Source organism: Stegodyphus dumicola, chromosome 11, assembly GCF_044657685.1.
Source record: "Stegodyphus dumicola isolate Sdum_Otavi_A_Nest chromosome 11, ASM4465768v1".
Lineage (NCBI taxonomy): Eukaryota > Metazoa > Arthropoda > Arachnida > Araneae > Eresidae > Stegodyphus > Stegodyphus dumicola.
In genome coordinates this window covers 122024641-122046326 of record NC_140778.1, presented here as the reverse complement: position 1 = coordinate 122046326, position 21686 = coordinate 122024641, and the positions used below count along the sequence as shown (strand labels likewise).

Sequence of the window (21686 nt, the reverse complement as noted above, 5' to 3'; positions counted from 1 at the left end):
GGTATTGGAGTTTTGTTCTTCTTCCATTTTATTGCCGTCATCAAGGTTTTGATCAATTTTAAGGGTGCTGAACTGATTTGATAATTGTGTAGGAGGTAGTTCCTCAATAGATTCATTTGAGTGACGTCTATGTCTTTTCCTAGGTGCTTGTGTGAGCCACGCGTAATTTGTGTTAATTGAGTGCTCTTTGGTGTTGGTAATTTTATGAAATTCGTCTGGGGATAAAGAATTGTATAGAATTTTGATGAGTAAGTCTCTATTATCGATTTGTGGTAAATTGTTTAAATCGTTTTCAAGTTTTTGAAGTTTCAATAAGTTGCTTTCTGATAAATCTTTTGAATCATTGTTCGCCTTTAAAAAGGCAATTTCTTTGATAAGCCTTTGTTGTTTGTTAAAGATATCGAGTTTTTCGAGTTCCTGATCCGTTATCCTAATTTCGGTTTCCATTTTCGAAGTCATGCCGGTGATTTATGATAGAGAGAGATGATGTCACTGCCCTTACTGGATGTCGTATGCGAGAGAGAGACAAAACATACTTACTATCATAACAAGAAGTTCAAGGAGGGAGAAAAAACGTTCCTGTCTCTATGAGCTCAGGGGAACGATTGTGTGTCGAACGAAATTCCGGTTCCCAGCATGGACCTTATAAGAAATAGTGGACGGGGCGTGCGTCACACACATGTCGAGAAGAGAGAGTAGAGACGATTTAGTTTATCATAACATTGAAACATATGGCGTTTGTACCACATAACTCTTTTTAATTATTAAATGTGATACGTTTTATTATTGATGAGATAATAAAAATCACAGTTTTTGCTAATAAGATTTTATATATCTCATGAAACCACTTTTTAGTGCATTTTGAGTATTTTTTTTTACTGCATTTTGAGCATAAGCGTAATTCTTGTCTAAACATCATTACTTTGATAAAACGGTAAAAACTCTAAACAAAAAATTTATGAATTTACTTTTGCCTAGAAATAAAGTAAAATTAAGTAAGATTGATAGTACATGATGCTATGAAACAAATAAGGTAAAATTAAACAAGATTTGGTAATTTTTTTTAAATTTTATGAACATTTTCAGGCAGTAGTAGCAAATATTTATCATTTCAAATGTTTATAGAAACAAAGGATTGTTTTATTTATTTTTTCTGTTTTCAAAAATATTATGGTATTAAAAGATGATCATTTATGACAATATTAATAACTCATAAAATTCGGAGCATAAACTTTTCTGAGTGTAATGAAAAATTTTAAAAAAAAATTCGCAGTAAATAAAAAAAATCGGTACTTTTCCGTTTTGCCGGCGCAAACGATAAAGTCGCCAATAATGGTACAACTATTACCAAACGGAATATCTTCGCTGGTAACCTTTTACCCTTCATTTTCAAAACAAGTCGCAGCCATTTATCAGATTGATTGTTTCTTTTAATACTGGCATACAATTACATAGAATTTTTACTAGTTAAATTTTATGCCTTAAGACCATTCGCGGTAAATAATTAGGATGCAATCATACCACTCACTCGAAGGCGATAATATAGAAAAGGCAAAATCAAATGTTAAATTCATCAAACCTAATGAGAATGCACTAGCGAAGTAAAGCACTGCGGTTTCACATAATTTCTGAGTAAGTTATTCGTACGAATTGAAATACTTCTTGCATTTAAACTTGTATTCCATAAGATTTAATTTAAGATTTAACTTGAAATTAATGTAGATAATTACTGAGAGAATTAGATTTTTGTACCGTAGTTTACGTGAGATAAGATCACTTGGGGTCACGTGATACGAACCGGCGAATTAGAATGTTGAACCATGAAAGCATAGTAAATTCTTAATGCTTTTTTACAAATTAATTTGTCTTTATTTATTGGTGTTTTACAAAATTTACCATATTAGAGTGTTTATACCTTCAAAAAAAAATTCTTAGAACTTACATTTACTAACATTTTTTATGTGTATACTGTATGCTGTCGCCAACAAAGTCTGCTTGGCGAGATTTGCGCCGGCGAAACGGAAATGTACCAAAAAATCTTATGCGGAACTAAAAATAAATTTTAAAAAATAATTACTATAAAATACAAGATATTATATGTCCAATCTTAAATTTTTATTAATGCGCATAAAGTAACCTTGTAATTTTATATACCTGTAAATACTTTAAGCAGAATGACTATACATCCATAAATACATATGTATGAAAGTAAACAATTTAGGATATTTATTGCATTGAAAAATTCGCTTACTTCACTTTTTATTTCAAATATTTGTGAAAACAAGATTATATCTACTTATCTATTAATGTAAATACACACACCTATATATATATATTTAGAGAGAGAGAGGAAGAGAAACAGATAATATGGTTTATTGATGCTTAAATAAAATTAATTTAGTAAATCTGCTTCGAATATTTTATGTTTAGACTCATTGTAAAATGCAACTGCATGATGCATTCTGATTTTTAAATATTGAAATATCACTGCTTTAATTAATTTAATCATGTGGTTTTTTATCTGGCTCATCATCATAAATATGGTCTTGAAGAGAAGGAAATATACGTGTTCCTACGCTTTTTAAGACTTTTAGAGTCATGAAATTTATAATATTTTTTTTATTCAATTTAAACTCCTTTTCAGTCTGCTTAAAAATTATTTCTGCATTTTTGCAGATCATTCGGACGTCACTGGAAGGAGAAGTCAAACCTTTACATCCAGATTTATAATATTTGAAACCTAGCAAACCATCATATGGGTTCTGTTGAAACTAAAGCTGAGAAACAGATATTACATTTTACTTTATAAGGTAAGCTTTTAACAACAAAACCAGCTAAATAAAATGTTTACTTTTCATTCTTAAGTATTCTTATTTTTGATTAGTTATAATGCTAGGAATTAAAATTTACCTATAACTTAAAAAAGCAGCAAAAAAATATCAATTTTAAAGAAAAACTTTCAAAAATTCATTTTTAGGCATTTTAGTATTTAGTTATAGCAAGGAGGTTAGAACTCATGGAGATACCCTCAACAGTCCAAGTGAAGCCAAAAAAGGGGGGAAGCATGCCCTTAGTAGTCGTGACTTAGAAAGATTGACGTTCTCTAACCACACCCAATTTTGTTCCCTGTAGTCGTAGAGGATCACAGATTCTTCACGCCCTCTTTACTTTTCTCGCCATGTCATTTCTACATTATGTAATTGCTATAATTTGTACATTATATAATTGCTATAATTTCTCCATTATGTAATTGCAATAATTTCTACATTATGTAATTGCATCCTGTAATTAAGGAATGCTAGCATTAAAAGTATTGTGAACACGAAACAGTAAATATGTACTCAAACTATAATTTGATTATACTTTACTTATTCTAAGTATATATAATTCTCAAATTTTGGCAGCATTGGCATCAACAATAATTTGGCGATTTTTTACGGCCCTCGAAACTGAATAGTACTGATTTGGGTATCTCATGAATGGTGGCATAAAGAGCCCATTAGAGAGGTCAATAATTTATGCCTTTGCTTGTCTTGATGCACTTTTTTTAATTGTTTCTAATAATAAAATAATATATATTTCGAAACTAACCCTTCCACCATATGTTTCTATAAAAAGTATAATTCAAGAATAACAATTTTTATTGCATTATTTAGATTTTTCATAACAAGGAAAGGAAATTTTATTAGTGGGAGGAGCGAAACAATTTTGTAAAAGAAAGAATGTAACATGATGTATTTAGTAAAATAGTAATCAAATGTAAAAGTATTAGAAATTTGAAAGCATTTGGAAGAGCAAGATTGGAAAATTAATGTTACTAAGTAAACAAGAAAAATTATTAATGATGTAAAAGGGTTTCAAAGGAACCCAGGCGATAAAATAAAGAAGCTTTACGGATAATTTTTGAAGATCCCAAGTGCAATTAAGTGACTGCCATACCAAGCTAGAAAAATTCTTTTTTTCCTTTCGAAATTGAATTCATATTCCCTGACGAGAAATTTCAGCGCTTTTTCAATTTGGCCAATATACACCAAACAGCACGATGCATATCAAACAATGCTAAATTCGCCCTATGATTAAAAACACATATAAGATCTTTAAGAATCGAAAAATGAATTTTACTCATAGGTGAAAAAATAACTTAAATATTGAACTTATAAGTCGAGAAATTTTGTAATTCAGAGTAAGTTTAAATAATTATTGGGTAAGTGGCCAACTGAACATCAACGTCGGCTTAGTATCCTGTTGACTAAACGTTTTGACAGTTAAGTGTCCTGTAGCTAAATGTCCTGATGGCTAACTCTCTGTGTCGACCAAATGTTCCGTCTGCTAAATGTCCTGTCGGCTAAATGTCCTGCCGGCTAAATGTCCTATCGGCTAAGTGTCTTGTCAGCTAAGTGTTCGAGTTGGCTAAATGACCTATCGGCTAAGTGTTCGTGTCGGCTAAGTGTCCTGTCGGTTAAGTGTCTGTGTCGGTTAAATGACTTGTCGGCTAAGTGTCCTTGTCGGCTAAGTGTCCGTGTCGGCTAGGTGTCCGTGTCGACTTAATGTCCTGTCGCCTAGCTGGTGTCGGTTAAGTGTACAGACGGCTAAGTGTCATAGACCCATTCGCTATTCATCATGCCTAGTGCTACCTTCTACTTCCATTTGAACTTTTCTTACCGCACTGTATGATATGCCCATCAAATAATATGTACGCCACCAACAAGTTACATACAGGATAGTGTGTTCACCCGGGTGCCTGAACGCGCAAATGCGTCGCCTAACTAAAGACAGCAGTCAGTCAAGAAATGCTATAGCCAGACGTCGAACGACACTACTTCAGAGAGCCGTACCACGTCTTGCAAGTTCGCATGATAATTCGTGCATATTAGCGGAACTTGAAACTGTGAGCTCTCTGTTTGTTTGTGGCATTATCTTCTCTAGAACGGCAGGATGTTGAACTTCTGGAGAGGTACCCCGGAATTCCAAAAATTCGTGGGAAGCCATTTCAACTATTCTCATCTTCATAACGATTAACTAAATATATTAAAATTACATATTAATTAAAAACCCTGAAAACGCTCATTTTTGTCCTCACTTTTCCAAGCTCCATGCTGGAGTTAAAAATCTGCTTTATTCTGAAAAGCAGTGCCACTGCTTGCTTTCAACCCGTAGTTTCTTAATAAAAAATTTGTACGTTTTACAAAATATGATATAAAAATAAGATTGCCAAACATTAAATAGATTATTTCCGATTCTAAAAATCCGTGGGAAGCCATTTCGGTCATTATCATCTTCGAACGACTTTATTCAGCCCAGATATTAATTAAAAAATCTCAAAATGCTAATTTTCTCCCTCATTTTTCCGAGTGGAAACAGTCTCCGGCGTTGTGGATAAAAATGCTTTATTTCGAATAGTGTTGCTACTGCTCGCTTTCAAATCATAGAGTTTATTAATAAAGAAATTTGTGAGTTTTACAAAATATGAAAAAAAAAAAAATCTGAAAGCTTTCAGATCTTACATTACGCCCAAAGAGCTGTTTTTTTTTAACGTTTTGTAATTTACCTTTATTTATTAAATATCATAGAATTTTCACTTAAAACAAATTCAATTCAACCGCAATATGGCAAAATAATTTTAAAATAAGCATATCTTTAGATTTTCCAATACCCAGTCTCGTGCGGTGGAGATATTTTTTTTTTTTTTTTCATTTTCCGTACAGTTTTGCCATTGTTCGCTTTGAAATCGTTGAGTCTATTAATCAAAAATTCGTTAACGTTTTACAAAATAAGAAATAGATAATAACACTAATTCCAAATTTGAGCTTCCAGATACCCATATTCGGGTGGAAACGTACGTTATTCAAAATGTGATGGTTCTAGGTACTGTTGTTTTATCACAATGCAAGAAACATAGATACATTTCTGAAGACTTTTCATTATTTAATATCTTTAAATATAACACAGGGCTGTAATATTTGGTCGCAAGAATTTGAAAAGTGAACCAACATTTATAACCAACGCAAAATGCCAAACCAGAATTAATAGTCCTACTGGGCAAATTGCCCATTTGAACTAATAAACATAACATTGCCAAAATTAAAATTGTTATAATTGCCTAATGTCATATTCTGAGGTTGAAGAAAGCACTCGATTAAACCTGATGTTATAGCGAATATATCCTGCGAACAGGGCTGTATAAAGGGCGATTGGAGCGAATGTGCACAATCGGGCACCGCATTTGAAAGGGCCCCGTGTTACCATCAAAATAACCCCCCCCCAAAAAAATTGAAATTTAAAGCAAATTGCTTTTGACGATAATGGATAAATTATGAATTATTCAAGTAATTAAAAATATATTTATTTTAAGTTCGCATTGCTGGATGAGATTTATTAATGTGCATTAATTTTATAGGTAGCAGTTTTCTATATTATAAAGTATATATTACATACTTTATAGTATATAATATATACAAAGTATATAATATATACTTTATAATATAAAAAAAAAACTGATACCCATAAAAGTTCAAATGCATTGAATTTAATTGGGATAGTCCTATATTAGAGAGATTTTGCACTATGTACGTAAACTACTGTGCAGGTTTATGCACGTGCAACTATTTGCGCAACCGTACCAGCCAGTGGTGGATGTATAGCTAGTATCAAATGTCAGTTGTTTCTCGCTATTCTTCTAATCGTTATAGTCATATTTTGTGACTACAATTACTAATTGTTGAATAAGGTAAGTACTAATTATATTACATAATATTTATTAACAAAAAATTATTTTAAAAATTAAAAATTTAAGTTTATTATGTGATTAAAAATGGATACCTAACCTATAATTTTATCATTTAGATGTTGAATCCACTGAAACGAGAAAGAGAAGACATGAAAAATCAAAAAAATCATTTGGTAGCTATGTTAAAAATGTACAGAGCTTCAAAAAAGACTTTCTGCTGAGCAAACAATAGATAATATTCAACAGAAGTTGTTGAACCAAGAAAAAATTTGTTTGTACAAGATATTTGAAAGCATAAACCATCTCTTATAAGGTTCATGATTTGAAAGGGGCCCCGCAAAGAGAAGAGAAGGCCCCCCTTCCCCCCAAAAAGTCACCTATTCGATCCGGGCTTGCCTGCGAAGCGCTATGTTTCCGGTTGGATAAGAATATGCCTCGTCACGGCATGACGTTGAATAATGTGGACTATTTCAAAAGGACGTCAAAGGTGGGCACAAAATAAGATCTGTTACATTATTAAAATAATTAATAGAAAATATTAATTGTTCTTTTGTACAACTGTGTTTAAAACAAAAAAAAAAAAAAAAAAAAAAAAAAAAAAATTGAAGAAAATAGCAAATTCTGTAGCTATATACTAACTTCTTACAATACAAATAATTTCTTGAAAAATTTCGATGTACGATTTTAGTTAAATAAATATCTCCGATAAGTATACTTGAAAATATCTGATACGTTGATATAAGGCAGGAATTAAAAGTGGGATCAAGTAGCACGTGATTACACATGACAAAATTAGGATAACTTAAAATTGAATCAGGTACAATTTTGTCTACTGCAGATTAATTGTTTTTTTTTTTTTTTTTTTTTTTTTTTTTTTTTTTTTTTTAATTTTGCATATAACAAACAGGATTCGTTTCTGATACATTTCTACCAATTATAAATATACGCGAAGTATGGCAGAAGAGTATCGCCATCTGTCAGTGAAGAGGAAGTTAACGGAGCAAACCCATAAAAAGACCCTCACTTATAAGGTTTTAGTGTCTTTTCTTTCACCACTTTCGTCATAACAGAAAGTGCTAATGATTAAATATAATCGACAATTCTTCTAACACCTTGCCAATGAGCCTATTAATCGTAAACTCCTTCCTATCCGCTTCATACTTTAGTGTTTGTATCGTGTTAAAAAATTATAAAAACCAAAAGAAGTATAAAATATAAAAGTTTTTTAATTTCTTATTCCTATTCCTAAACTTTCTCGAGCCTGTGGCTCTCTCTATTTAGCATCAGGTAGATTACTTATGCACAATTTTTCCTATTTCTGCTCACTTTTAGTAATCCTGATGTGGAGGTACATGGTTTTGAACCATAGGCCCTCCGAAACTTGCAAATCATTGGCATTCTTTGAACAAAAGTCAGTGTTACAAGCCAGCCCGTTCGCGTGATTCGGACCGAACTACCAGTGTTCAGGGATTTTACCACTCGGCCGCTGGTGGGCTTCATCTAGCTAGGAGGAACATGTTCCGGCTGGAGATGTGTTCCTCGAACATTCAACCAATCAGACGAAAGTTCTGCTTCTGAAGGATCACGGGTAACTTTCAATATGGCGATGGCCCTCACTGTGAGGTCATGGACGGTGGAAATAGAGGCCGATTTAATTCTTGCTGTTTTGTTGTAATAATATAACTGCCTGAGTCATTTTTAAAATGTTTATATATTCATTAAATATATAATCGTAGAAATTTCAGAGTTGACAGTATTTTACGACGTTCTTGCAGTTCGGATTTGTTTACAAATTGTTCGTCGCCAAATTTGTCGTATTTCGTTCTGATCGTGTATTGTCACTTGTATAATAGAATTTTATTTTTTAAGTTGAATTATTTTTTTAAATCCATTTGTATATGCGCGGCTTTTCTTCTAATTACTTATCTTTTAAATTGTTAATTGCATAATCAGGGACACATTTTAAACAGCATAAAAGATGCATAAAAAAAAGAAAAGCATAGCTTATGTAATAATGAGAATACTCATTAAATTTGTCTATTATTTTCATGTTATTAATGAAATACATTTTGGATTATAAATTCATTAGAAACTATACTTTTATTGTAAATGCTACACATTGAGACATTGGAAATTTATGGATTTATCATTATTCATGATGAAAAACATTTGTATATACATTCATTAATATAAATCTTATTCAATACATTAATAATAATAAATGTATATTAACAACTTCTAACCCATCGCATCTCTCTATTCTGTATGTAAATATATGATTTATTAGATGTGTATATATATATGTATGTACGAATACAAAAATGAACATTGCCAAAAAGTTTATTTGAAGTTACTTTTAATTCATATAATGATCAAGTAATTGCCAGCAACTGTAGTCATCAGTTCTTTGCAAATTATTATGGATATGTAATAATCAGTTGAAAAATAATTGATGAGCATTTAAGTACTAAAGAGTGTACACATTTTGTTATTGGGTTAATTCATAATTATATCGTATGTATGATCTACGTCATATAAACATGACTAATAAATAATAAGAAATGTAACAGCCGTGCATTTATAACATTTGATTACTTAAAACAGTGCACAACTGATTATCACCTGCATATCTGTTTACATAATAGAACTGTACTTTCCAATTAAGTGAACGTGCCTACTAGTGGCCGAAGCGTCGTTGAACACTAGTAGTTCTGTCTCAGGTTAGAATGCCGCGAACGGGCTGGTTACATGGGCATTTTCTTGGTTTTCCCCATTTGTAACTGGTATACGAGCCAGTTTAAAAAAATCTTCTACAAAAGGATCCCTCCTGTTAGGCAGATATCCCTCGAGGCTTTGCAGTAATCACATAAAACAAACTCATGATGTGCACACCTAATTTCTAGAGCTGGTATAATTAATGTGTTTTAGGTATATTACCGAGTGTTCTATGGGACAGTAAACAACTCGCACATGTTTTGAGTGCTCATGTATTCATATGCTTTATTTGATCTTCATTTTGCTGAATAGTATCTGCTGGCTGTGAAGATGTAAATATCAGCCATATAGATTTTTGTCATAGAAGATCGCTTTTTTTTTTTTTTTTTTTTTTTTTTGTTGTTGTTGTCTGTTTGTTTGAATGGACAGAACAGTAATTATAAGCCATAAAGTTAGTCAAGAAAATGCTTTCACCAGGTCACAAATTTTCCAGTGAGCCATCAAATTTTGATTGAAATGCAGACAACAGAAAATACATATAAGTGATGTCTGGTAAATAGACTTATCCAGCACACGTTTTTAAACTATTCTTAGTGTATATAGAATTTGGCTATTACTGATGTAATTGATTGCTATAACCAGAAGTGTGTTTATCTGTTACTTGAAGTGCCAGAGTGGTGTCGTGAGTTTAAGAGAAAATAATGAGCGGTTTGTTAAAATTTAGATCAGATGAAAGATTTTTTGGCTAAATCGCAGAATAGGCTGCATCAGTCGATGCTGTGTTTACATCTCTGATGCTTTGACACGCCTTTTTATGACGTAATATTGGTTACGCCTCTTCTTCAAAACAAGTATGCTATAGCTTCGTATTTAAAGAAAACTTATATTATATTTTAACTGAGTTGAAATGGTAGGTTTATAATGTTCTGTGCGAGATTTTTTAAATTGTAAATCTACTTTTGTGTGTTGTGTGGTATTGTTAGCATTTAACGCAACGAATTATCTCTCACAAATGTATTATTAAGATACCAAACGATTGAAAACGATCATTAGCAAACGATTGAAAATATTGAATGCATGAATTAAAAATTATAACTGTAACTTCTGAAAATACAGAAAAGAATTCTTTTGCTTAAAGAATGTTTTGATTATTCATGAGTGTGTTTAATTCGGTGCTTACTGCAGAATGGATGAGTATTTGAATCTGGATTTCTTTTATCAGTTGGAGCGAAGAGATAAAAAATGTGTTATTGAGTGGTGTATGGAGAAAGGTTTCATTGCAATATCGTATAAGTGCACGATTTGTGGAACAAATATGAAAATAGTAGAGCGAAAAAACCGTATAGACGGTTTTGAGTGGATGTGCAGAGTTACTGGAGGCGAATGTAGGCATCGAATTTCAAAATCAATTCGAAAGAACTCCTGGTTTGCGAAAAGTAAATTGAGCATGTGTGATGTTTTGCAAGTTACCTATATGTAGTTGGGTAAGTGCGGGAATGATTTTATACGAACGGAATTACGTATTGCTAAAAATACGGTGACAGATTGGAAAAGTTTTTGTAGAGAAGTATGCATGGAGTTATGTTTGAAGGAGAATGTTAAGTTGGGTGAGGAAGGTGTCATTGTCGAAATCGACGAAAGCAAGTTTGGCAAGCAAAAGTATCATAGAGGGAAAAGAGTCGAAGGAAAATGGTTTTTTGGTTAGGTTGAGAGAGGAACAGATAAATGCGTCTTTAGAGTTGTTGAAAACAGAGGTGCCGAAACATTGCTAGAAATCATTAAAGAGAATGTTCTACCAGGATCGATTATTATATCCGATTGTTGGAAAGCGTACGACTGCCTCGAGTTCGAAGGCTATGCGCACCTGAAAGTCAATCATAGCTTGAGTTTTAAAGATCCAGAAACAGGTGCGCATACCAATAGTATTGAAGGAACTTGGGCGGCAATCAAAAGAAGTTTCCGTGGCTCTAGTAAGGCAAAAGGACAGTTTGATTCCTATCTTGCGGAATATATTTGGAGAAGGAAGCACAAGAAATCCGACGCCAGCCAACTGATGCATATACTTCTCAGTGAGATCACAGCCATATATTCTGCAAAAGGAGAGGACTGAAGGTAAGTTTCATTTATTATTATTAAGTAAAATATTGGGTGCTTTTCTTAATATGGCAGTTTGGATGTTTGGTAGTTGCTTTATTCTGGCAGCTTTATTTTTCTTTTGTATCATTTTTCTGGACACATTTTTTGCAAACTTCTCTGATTTCTTTAAGTGAAAGCAAATTTCTGAGTATATGAGCAATGGAGAATTTATTTGATGTCTGATTTTTTTAAGTAAAATAGATCGATTTTCACATGGGCAAAGCCAATGTGGTGCGCAATGCCGAGTTTGTGCAATTCTGGGATGTTTTTTAAGTGAAAATAGGTTGATGTGCACATGGGCAAAGCCAATGTGGTGCGCAATGCAGAGTTTGTGCAACTCTGGGATGTTTTTTTAAGTGAAAATAGATCGATGTGCACATGGGCAAAGCCAATGTGGTGCGCAATGCCGAGTTTGTGCAATTCTGGGATGTTTCTTTAAATGAAAATAGGTCGATGTACACATGGGCAAATCCAATGTGGTGCGCAATGCCGAGTTTGTGCAACTCTGGGATGTTTTTTTAAGTGAAAATAGATCGATGTGCACATGGGAAAAGCCAATGTGGTGCGCAATGCCGAGTTTGTGCAATTCTGGGATTTTTTTTAAGTGAAAATAGGTCGATGTGCACATGGCCAAATCCAATGTGGTGCGCAATGCCGAGTTTGTGCAATTCTGGGATGTTTTTTTAAGTGAAAATAGATCGATGTGCACATGGGCAAAGCCAATGTGGTGCGCAATGCCGAGTTTGAGCAATTCTCTGATTTTTCTTTAAGTGAAAATAGATAAATGAGCACAAGGAACCGAGTTTGTGGAATTCTTTAATGTTTTTCGAGCGAATACTGATCGTTGTGTAAAAGGGAAAACGAGGTTGTGCGTGATGTCGAGGAGTAATGTAACTTTATTTATGTGCAATGTTTAACATATCGTTTGTGTATTTTAAATTTGTATTGTTGTTTTAATTGTGAATTATATTTAAGACATAATTTTTCATTTAAATTGTATTTTTAATTTTTTGTTTTTCGATATGTTTATAACGCTTTCCGATTTACGATATATATGGATAGTACGACGATCGACTCAACAGTAGCAAAACTGTAAACTTTAACCCTTGAAGTAACGTTTACCTCATATTTTAATACGTAGTGTTTGGTATCGTAATTGCAAATAATATGTGTGTGTGTGCGTATGTGAAGCATTGCTTAGTGTTCCAAGTTTGTAGTATTTATTTTATTATATTATTTTCTTTCATTCTGAGAAATTAGATTTTTTTTATTTATTAATGCGTAGAATTCTAGATTTTTTTATTTATTAATGCGTAGAATTCTAGCATGCCTGCACAGAATATAGCGTGATTTAGGAATTTTAGAAACTGATATGAAAGCTGTGTAATGATGTTCATATGCAATAAAAAATATTCTTTTTTTATTAACATAAAGTTTAAAATTTTTAGAAATAATGAAAATTGTCTAATTATTGGTATGTAAGGAATTATGTCGTTACGTAGCAAGAAAGTAATTTGTAAAAATGATAAAATTGAAATGTTCCACAATATGAATTTAAATTAAAAAAAAATAGTTTATTTGTATAAATAAAAAAAATTAATAAAAAAAAATAATAATTTAATGTTGAAGCTCTACAACTATTAGAGACTGCGACGTTGTTTATCGTTTTAATAATTGGTAGAATTCGCTCACTGTATCATGGTAATTTTAAATATAAACGATGTATTATACTTATTATCAGTAACGCCTAAACTTAAATGTTATAAATGTAAATTAAAAGTAAATAATTTGATATTAATTTACAATAATAAACAATTTATTATTGTTATTTTTAAGAGAAAATAGAAAGTACACGTAGTGTAAATGCGAGACTACATTGTGACGTCATAAGCTTAGTCCCACCCATTTAATGACGTCACGCAGCTCCTCATACTGAACTTTGTTGATGCAGCCTATTCTGCGCTTTTACCGATTTTTTAATATATAGCATTTTAATACTATTTAGCACAGTGTAATAAGTTCATTTTACAGTACGCAACATCCTCAAAAATGATCGTTACAACGCAGTTCGATCATCCATCTTTTGAACAACAATCTCTCTCGTTGCCATTCCGTAACAGAGAAACTTACCTCTCATGGAGTTCGATAGTGGCGCGACATTCTCCCCACCTTGAGTTTGGGGATACAAACTCAAAACAGTAATATAATGATAATACATACATACAATTTTGAAATAACAATAACGTACATAATAATAATAGAAATATTTCAAAATATTAGAATGCAAATAGAAATCAATATTTTAGAGTTCAAACACAGAAAGTTCAAAAGTTTGTTTAGAAGTTTATAAATGCAGTCTTTTAACTGGTTTTATTTTTCGTCCTGAGCGAGACACGCGAACAGTTTCATTAGAGTCAGTATTAAGCTCAGGATTTTCAGGTACCACTTCCGGAACCTTCTGAGGTTCCGATACGACTTGCTTGTAATTTGGGGTCAATTCCAAAGGATACAGTCGTTGGATTGGTCTTAATATGTTTCCCTTTTCAGTTCGCAGTTTCACAAGTCTGGTGATTCCAGCTTTTCCTGGAAAGAGTTCCAGTACTCTCCCTAGCAGCCAATGGAGCCTTTTTTTATCATCTGTACCAATTAACACTATGCCACCTACATTTATTTTATCTTCTCTTTTGTTAACTGAAGAACGAAGGAAACCCAGATACTCCCTTTTAAACCTTCGTTTTAGATTTTCACGAACCTTTTGAATATGTCTCCATCTTAAAACAATATTAGTCTTTTCAATTTGATCCAAATCAGGAACATCATTTAATGGAATGTCCTGAAGAAACATTGAGGGGGTCAAGGTCTTCAGATCTTGTTACTCGGATATGTAAGTTAACGGTCTGCTGTTCATGATAGATTCGCTTTCACAGACGAGAGTCTGCAATTCCTCGTAAGACAAACAGGAGCGTCCAAGATTTTTTCTCAAAAGATCTTTCAAAATCCCAATCAAGCGTTCCCAGAAGCCTCTCCACCATGGAGAGGAGGGTGGGTTAAACTTCCAACGAATTTCGTTGACTCTAAATTCACTTTCAATTGTAGTCCAATCTAATTGTTTCAGAGCATTATTTAGTCCTGTAAAATTAGTACCATTGTCTGAATACATCACAGAAATTCGTCCTCTTCTGGCTATAAACCTACGCATAGCTTGGATGAAGTCGTTGGTACTCAGTGAAGGTATTAGCTCAAGATGGACAGCTCTAAATACGGCGCAAGTAAAAAGTACTATCCACACCTTTTGTTTAGATTTAGTCAACAGAGGTCCAGCTATATCTACACCTGATACTTGAAAAACTGCTGCTACTTCTGTTCGGTCTTTTGGAAGAGGCGGAAAAGGTACCTCAAGATGTTTTACCTTTTGCCTTTTACATGTTAAGCATTCTTTGATAACACTCCGGACAGTTCTTTTCCCTTTCACTATCCAAAATCTTTCCCGTAAAATAGTCAATAGAGTTAATGTCCCAGCATGCTTGTTAGCAATATGTTCTTGGGCTATAAATCTTCTCACTGCCAGGTGTTTCGATGGTAGAATTATTGGAGAAATAAAATCTTTCGATTCTTCCTCATTTATCAATCTGGACTTCAATCGTAAAATTCCTTCTTCATCTTCAAATATTAGAAGACCTTTCAAATTTTTTCGTGTTTCTTCATTGGAGTAACATTCCTTTTGTATTACACGGAAAATAGTCCTTTGTGCATTTAACAATTCTTCATTTTGAAGTTCCTTACATTTTCTTAAGTCCTTGGCCTTTGGTTGAAAACGCAGTATCCAAGCCATAACCCTAATCATCTTTGAAAATCTAGAGAATCTTCTGGCTAACTGTAATGGAATTGACTCTAGCTCTGTGTTACTAGCAGAGATGACTGACTTTCGTTTCTCTATCTCTACTTCTTTTTCGTTAATATTTACAGCTGACTTTGGCCACTGCTCCTTCGGATTCTTCAACCAGGCTGGCCCTTGCCACCACTTGCGTTTCTGAAGTTGCCTAGGTCCACAACCTCTTGACAAAATGTCTGCTGGATTCTGGTCAGTTGAAATACGGAACCAATCTTCCGATATTGTCAATTTTCTAATTTCACTTATTCTGTTTGTAACGAATACCGACCACTGTTCTCGACGAGTTATCCACACAAGAACTGTGGAAGTATCTGTCCAACAGTAAGTCTTGACGTTGGGAAGTCTCAGAGCTTGCTTCACAGAACTAATCGACCTAGCACCTATGGTAGCGGCCATTAATTCAAGACGTGGTATAGTAATAGTCTTCGTTGGAGTTATTCGTGATTTGGCTTGAAGTAACTGAACAGTCACTGAACCCATACTGGATTCACTTCTTAAGAAAATGCATGCCGCATAAGCTGTCTTGCTGGCATCGACAAAAATATGGATACTTAAATTGGATTCCTTCATCACACCTAACCATCTTGGAATTTTTATATTTTTGAGGTATTTCAGTTGTTTTCCCCATTTTAAAAAATTCTTCTTTATTTCATCATTCACTTCACCATCCCATGATTCTTTGCTCTTCCAAGCGATCTGCAGCAAAATCTTAGGCTGAATCATAACAGGTGCAAGGAAACCTATGGGATCAAATACTCGACTAACTAGTGAAAGCATTTTCCTTTTAGTTACTTTTTCTCTTTCATCAAATTTCAAAAATTCGGTATCTATTTCCAAGGTATCTAAATCTTTGTCCCAAACCAGTCCTAATACCGGTGATGTTTTACTTTCTGAAAATGCAGGAATGCCAGAACTTTCCCATCCTCTGAGATCAAACATTCCTTCTTTCATTACATTAGTTGCAGATTCGATGAATATTTCTAGTTCGTCATTATTTTGTACACTAGTTACGCAATTATCGACATAAAAACTATCTTGTAATTTTTTAAGAAATTATTCAGAATATTTTTCTTTCCACGTTTCTTTGGATAAATGATGGTCAATAACCGCCATCAGCAAAAATGGACTACAAGTAATGCCAAATACCACACGGGTGTGACGAAATGTCTTCACTCTACCATCATCACCATACCAAAGAAATCGTAAAAAATCTCGATCTCTTTCATTTAGAGATATCTGTAAAAAAGCTCTTCTGATGTCTGAAATCACACCAATTTCATGTAAGCGAAATCTTGCTAGAATAGACGGAATAGTTTCAATCAAATTAATTCCAGTCTCTGAGCAATCATTTAGAGATGGCTGATTAGAAAGCTTTGCCGAAGCATCAAAAACGGGTCTAATTTTCATGGAAGATAGTGAGGACGTTTCCTTAATGACTGGACGATGTGGCAGGTAATGAACAACGGGTAAAGACAACTCCTTTTGGGGAACTTCTTCAATCACTCCTTCCTGCAGCCATTCATTAAAGACTTCATGATACCTTTCACGATATCCGATTTTTTCCAACTTCTTCGTAGTAGATTCGAGTCTTTTCAAAGATAGGTCATAATTGTCAGGTAAGACTGCATGCTCAATCTTCCAAGGCATATCAACCTCGTATCTACCATTTTCTAATTGACGAACTGTTTCTTGGAAATGAACCATAATAGCTCTTCTTGACTCTTCTTTAGATTTTTGTTCAACAGGATCTCGGATACCCAATAATTCTAAGTCCCACAACGATGAAATAGGCAGGTCTTCTTGAGATAAGATAGAAACTATAGTCATATTTACATTGTGCTGATGTTCGGATTGAGGTACTTTACCCATCAAAGTCCAACCCAATTTTGTTTCTATAGCCACTAAACCTGTTCTTAGTTCTTCTCGTATGCCAGTAAATAACTTCCCTGCAACGTCTGCCCCTAACAGTACTTCAATAGGGCCTGGATTCCCTTGGGTATCGGTTAAGCGTATTCCCTTATTTCCTAATTCGCGAATCCAAGAACCGTATCTTATGCTTGAAATATCATTACAAATAACATCATGGTCTACAGCATCTAATTTACACGAATATTTACCATCAAGGCTATTCAAATAAATCTTGTAACATTGATGTTTATAAATTTCAGTTTTCTTTCCACCAAATAAAGAGTGACTAAATTCTTCCTCCCATTGCAAGTCAAAACCCATTTCTTCTGCAGTAGACTTTAAAACATAACTTTTTGAACTACCCGTATCAATCATTAATCTAACTTTACGCCTTTTATTCTTACCCTCTATGTTCACAACTAGGGTCTGAAGGAAAACTTCATTCGTAGCACGCGAATGCAAAGAATCGATTGTTTTCTCTTTTTTCTCATCATTTTCCTGGTTATGCATTTCACTAGACTTATTACATTCAAGACTAGGACAAAAAAATTTCAAATGCCTTTTTGAACAAATCTGACACTTAACACTTGATCGACACTGGTTACTGAGGTGACCTTTAACCAAGCATATTCTGCATAAACCTTTCTTTTTTACCGCAGACATTTTTTCATCTAACGGAATATAAAACGCCTTTTTACAATTACGCGTTTCATGATCTTTTAAACAAAACGAACAAGAAGGTATTGCTTCATGATTCATCAAATCCGACGCGGAAGGAATATTTTGGCTAGTTGCCAAGTGCTTACGATCAGACTTAGAAAAAATATCCGCTCTGTTTAATTTTATTTTTTCTTCTGACTGAACTTCGCTTTTCAGAAATTCAATTATTGCATCAAGACTCGAAATGTTTCGTTCAGATTCAGTAATTTTTCGTTGTCTTTCAAACGATCGCAATACGTGAATAGGAATAGCACTTTCCACAAGAGGATATAAAATTGTTCCACACTGATCAGTCGTTACACCAAGACTGCTCAGGGCTCTAAGTTGTGTTGAAAGTTTGTTATACAAACTACTCAAAGAATCCTGCTTCCTTTTCGCTGCGTTATCCAAAACAAGTTTTATTAACTCTCGAACATAAAAATCAATTAAAAGTTCTTTACGCCCATATCTCTCAGTAAGGCTTTCTATAGCCAAAGGATAATTTTCGTTCGTCACCGGAAAAGATTCTACAATATCTCTAGCTTCTGATTTAATTTTTGTTGACTGTATCAAATAATGGAATTTGTCTGCATTCGTTAAGTTATTATTTTCATGTATGTTTTTAAACTGATTCCAAAACGTAAGCCAATTTTTTAAATCACCTGCGAACTTATAAAGTTCTACTTTCGGTAAGCGTTGACACAAAGTTTTACATGTATTTTCATCAGTAACTAATTTCTGACTACTCTCTGACGATGTATTTTGGATTTCGTTTAATTTACTCTTAATATTATCGAGAAATCGTTCCGATTTTAACTGTATCCTAACAGCCTTCTCTCGATAGTCCTCTGTTATTTCAAATTCTGTTTCGAATTCTTTATCATCAGTTATAGTATCTAAATAAGCACCGTGCGTCAATTCTAATGTTTCTGCCTTTTTCTTGAACAAATAAAAGCACATTTCTGCTTCTTCATAATCAACATTATCATCATTTAAAAGTTCATCTAGTCTTTTATATGCTTTAGTAAAAGCTGAACGTTGCGCAGTTTTGTTTCTTTTCATCACTTCCATTTTGTCTTAAGTTTAAAATATTCAGATAAAAATTAGGCAAGAAAAGTATTTTAAACTTCAGTAAAACAATAACTTGAAAACGGAAGTATAAGGTAATCAACTTACCCTATCTATTCTTTCATCCGACATGTTTCCAACAAACACGCCCACCCGGGGGCGCCAGAAATGTCGTGAACATTGTGAGTTTAAGAGAAAATAATGAGCGGTTTGTTAAAATTTAGATCAGATGAAAGATCTTTTAATATATAGCATTTTAATACTATTTAGCACAGTGTAATAAGTTCATTTTACAGTACGCAACATCCTCAAAAATGATCGTTACAACGCAGTTCGATCATCCATCTTTTGAACAACAATCTCTCTCGTTGCCATTCCGTAACAGAGAAACTTACCTCTCATGGAGTTCGATAGTGGCGCGACAGTGGAGTTCAAAGTGACTAACTTTATAGCAATCACCTTTCCATTATCTTCCATTACTAACAATAAAGTTTAAAACGAAAAGAGTGTGAACGATACAAAACAACACGAAGAAGCAAACGTCAGTTGAAAGCAAACGTCACTTTCGCCAATCTGAGCGATAACTGATTCTGGTTTGGCTTTCAGCCTGTTTACCAAGTGAACATGGTAACCCTATTTCGCCAAACAGCGTTTCTCAGAACTGTTCCACCAAACCTTTTGTTCCGGCAACAAATATCGTATGTGATAAGGGTTTAAAAGTTATTGCGCAATACGGGTTAAGATGAATAAGAAAAAAATTAGGTGAAGTTTCACTTTCATTGGCTGTTGAACTTGCGTTATCCATATCGCAATTTGATGTCCGATTTTATATCCGTCAATATGGAGGGGGAAAAAATGGAGTTACACAGCTTTAAATTCTTGATAAACGTGACCTTCGAACTTGATCATCACGTCACTGGTCAAACTAATCTTCGCTTGATATGCGGAATTAACTTCTAAAGAGAAGGATTTACCTTTGACTGTGGATGAAAGAATTGATTTGGATTTTGTACTAAAACTTCTCCCTAAGCAAGTCGACGAGCAAGTCTGAACTCTGCACGTGGCTCTGAATTAGGCTTAGCGCAAGTCGGTTCTAACCGGTTAGCATCTAATGAAATTGATTCCCATCATGCTGATGTCTCCCACGATATGCATTGGAGTGCTGTTACCAAAAGCACGAAAAGTGCTCTGAGCGGTACTGAATCGGGGAAAACAAATTTGATGTTCTTGCTGATAGCTGATAATGACTCCGCACTCGCTGCTGAACAGTACACGCACAATAACAGACAGGAAGGTGACGTTAGATTGAAACGAAATCCCAAACCGATGGCTTCCAAAAGTTTGAAAATCTCACAGAGTCAGGACTTAGGCAGCAAAATTACACTTGTATTGAGCTCTGAGTTTGCGGTCAGCAGCCACGATAATGTGGCGCCATCTCGTGAAGGAGCTGAGAAACAGGCTGCAGCGAGCAAGGCCAAGTTTTCAGGATGTCTGGCTTTGGTTCTCTTCCTTCTGCATATTTCGCTTCGGAGATTTTCCAACGTCCGGAACTTCATATCAGCAACGTTTTCGATATATGAGGAGTGAAAAATGTAGATTTTGAGAATAGAATTCAATTATGAATGAAATAAAACCTTAAAGAATATTTTACTTCTAAATTAAACATAATGCACCAGTTTAGTGCTATAAACATTAACCTAAGTATTTTAAGAGAGAGGCGTGCTCAAATGTTACTGAATTTTTGGTACTATTCGGTTTCGAGGGCCGTCAAAAAAATTGCAGCGAAAATGTACGCGCAAAAGCGCCAAATCTATCAAACGCGCACATTTAACAGCGCGCCAAATCTAGCGTACGCGCTGATTTCAGATTGCGTAAGTTCATATAGTTCTATATTTCTTAAAAATCATTTAAATCCTTTTTTAATATCCTATGGGATTTAACAATTTGGGAATTGCCCATGACGAAAAGTGGCCAATAGAATTTTGGGTAAAGCGCAGAATCACCCACTGCTTGACGCGTTTTTAAGAATTGCACATACTCGGTATCCATGTGCACATCGATTTATTTTCACTTAAAAAATCCTAGAATTGCACAAAAACGGCACTGCGCATATATCTATGTACACATCGACCTATTTTCACTTATAAAGTAAAAGAAAATTGACAAAAATCCAATTGTTTTTACCTTTGTAAAAAGGGGAAACAAATAAGCGAGCGATTCTGCACTTTACCGAGAATATTTTCAAAGAAAAGGCATCATTCATTATAGAAAATTACGTTTGAACAAACAGCGAGATGAAATTATGCTTTAGCGATATGTCGGTAGCGAAATAGCGATGCAGGCATCTATTCAGTTATGTTTAGCAATTTTTATATAAATTATAATAATGATCTGAAATAGTTATTTACTCTTATGCTTCCATTCAGTCATGTTTAGCGTTTTTCATATAAATTATAATAATAAAAAAGTATTATATGAAATTAACCTTTCATCTAAATTAAAACATCAATCTTAAATAGTTATTTGCTATTATACTTCCTT

The 21686-nt window shown here is 33.8% G+C and overlaps 1 long non-coding RNA gene across 1 annotated transcript; it reads left to right on the top strand.

Annotated features, from left to right (window-relative positions):
* The first annotated feature begins 1375 nt into the window (after positions 1 to 1375).
* Positions 1376 to 7439, top strand: LOC118184721 (uncharacterized). Its single transcript, XR_004757477.2, has 3 exons — positions 1376 to 1632; positions 2677 to 2810; positions 6844 to 7439. It is a non-coding gene; the product is annotated as an uncharacterized LOC118184721 (long non-coding RNA).
* Positions 7440 to 21686: the final 14247 nt, after the last annotated feature.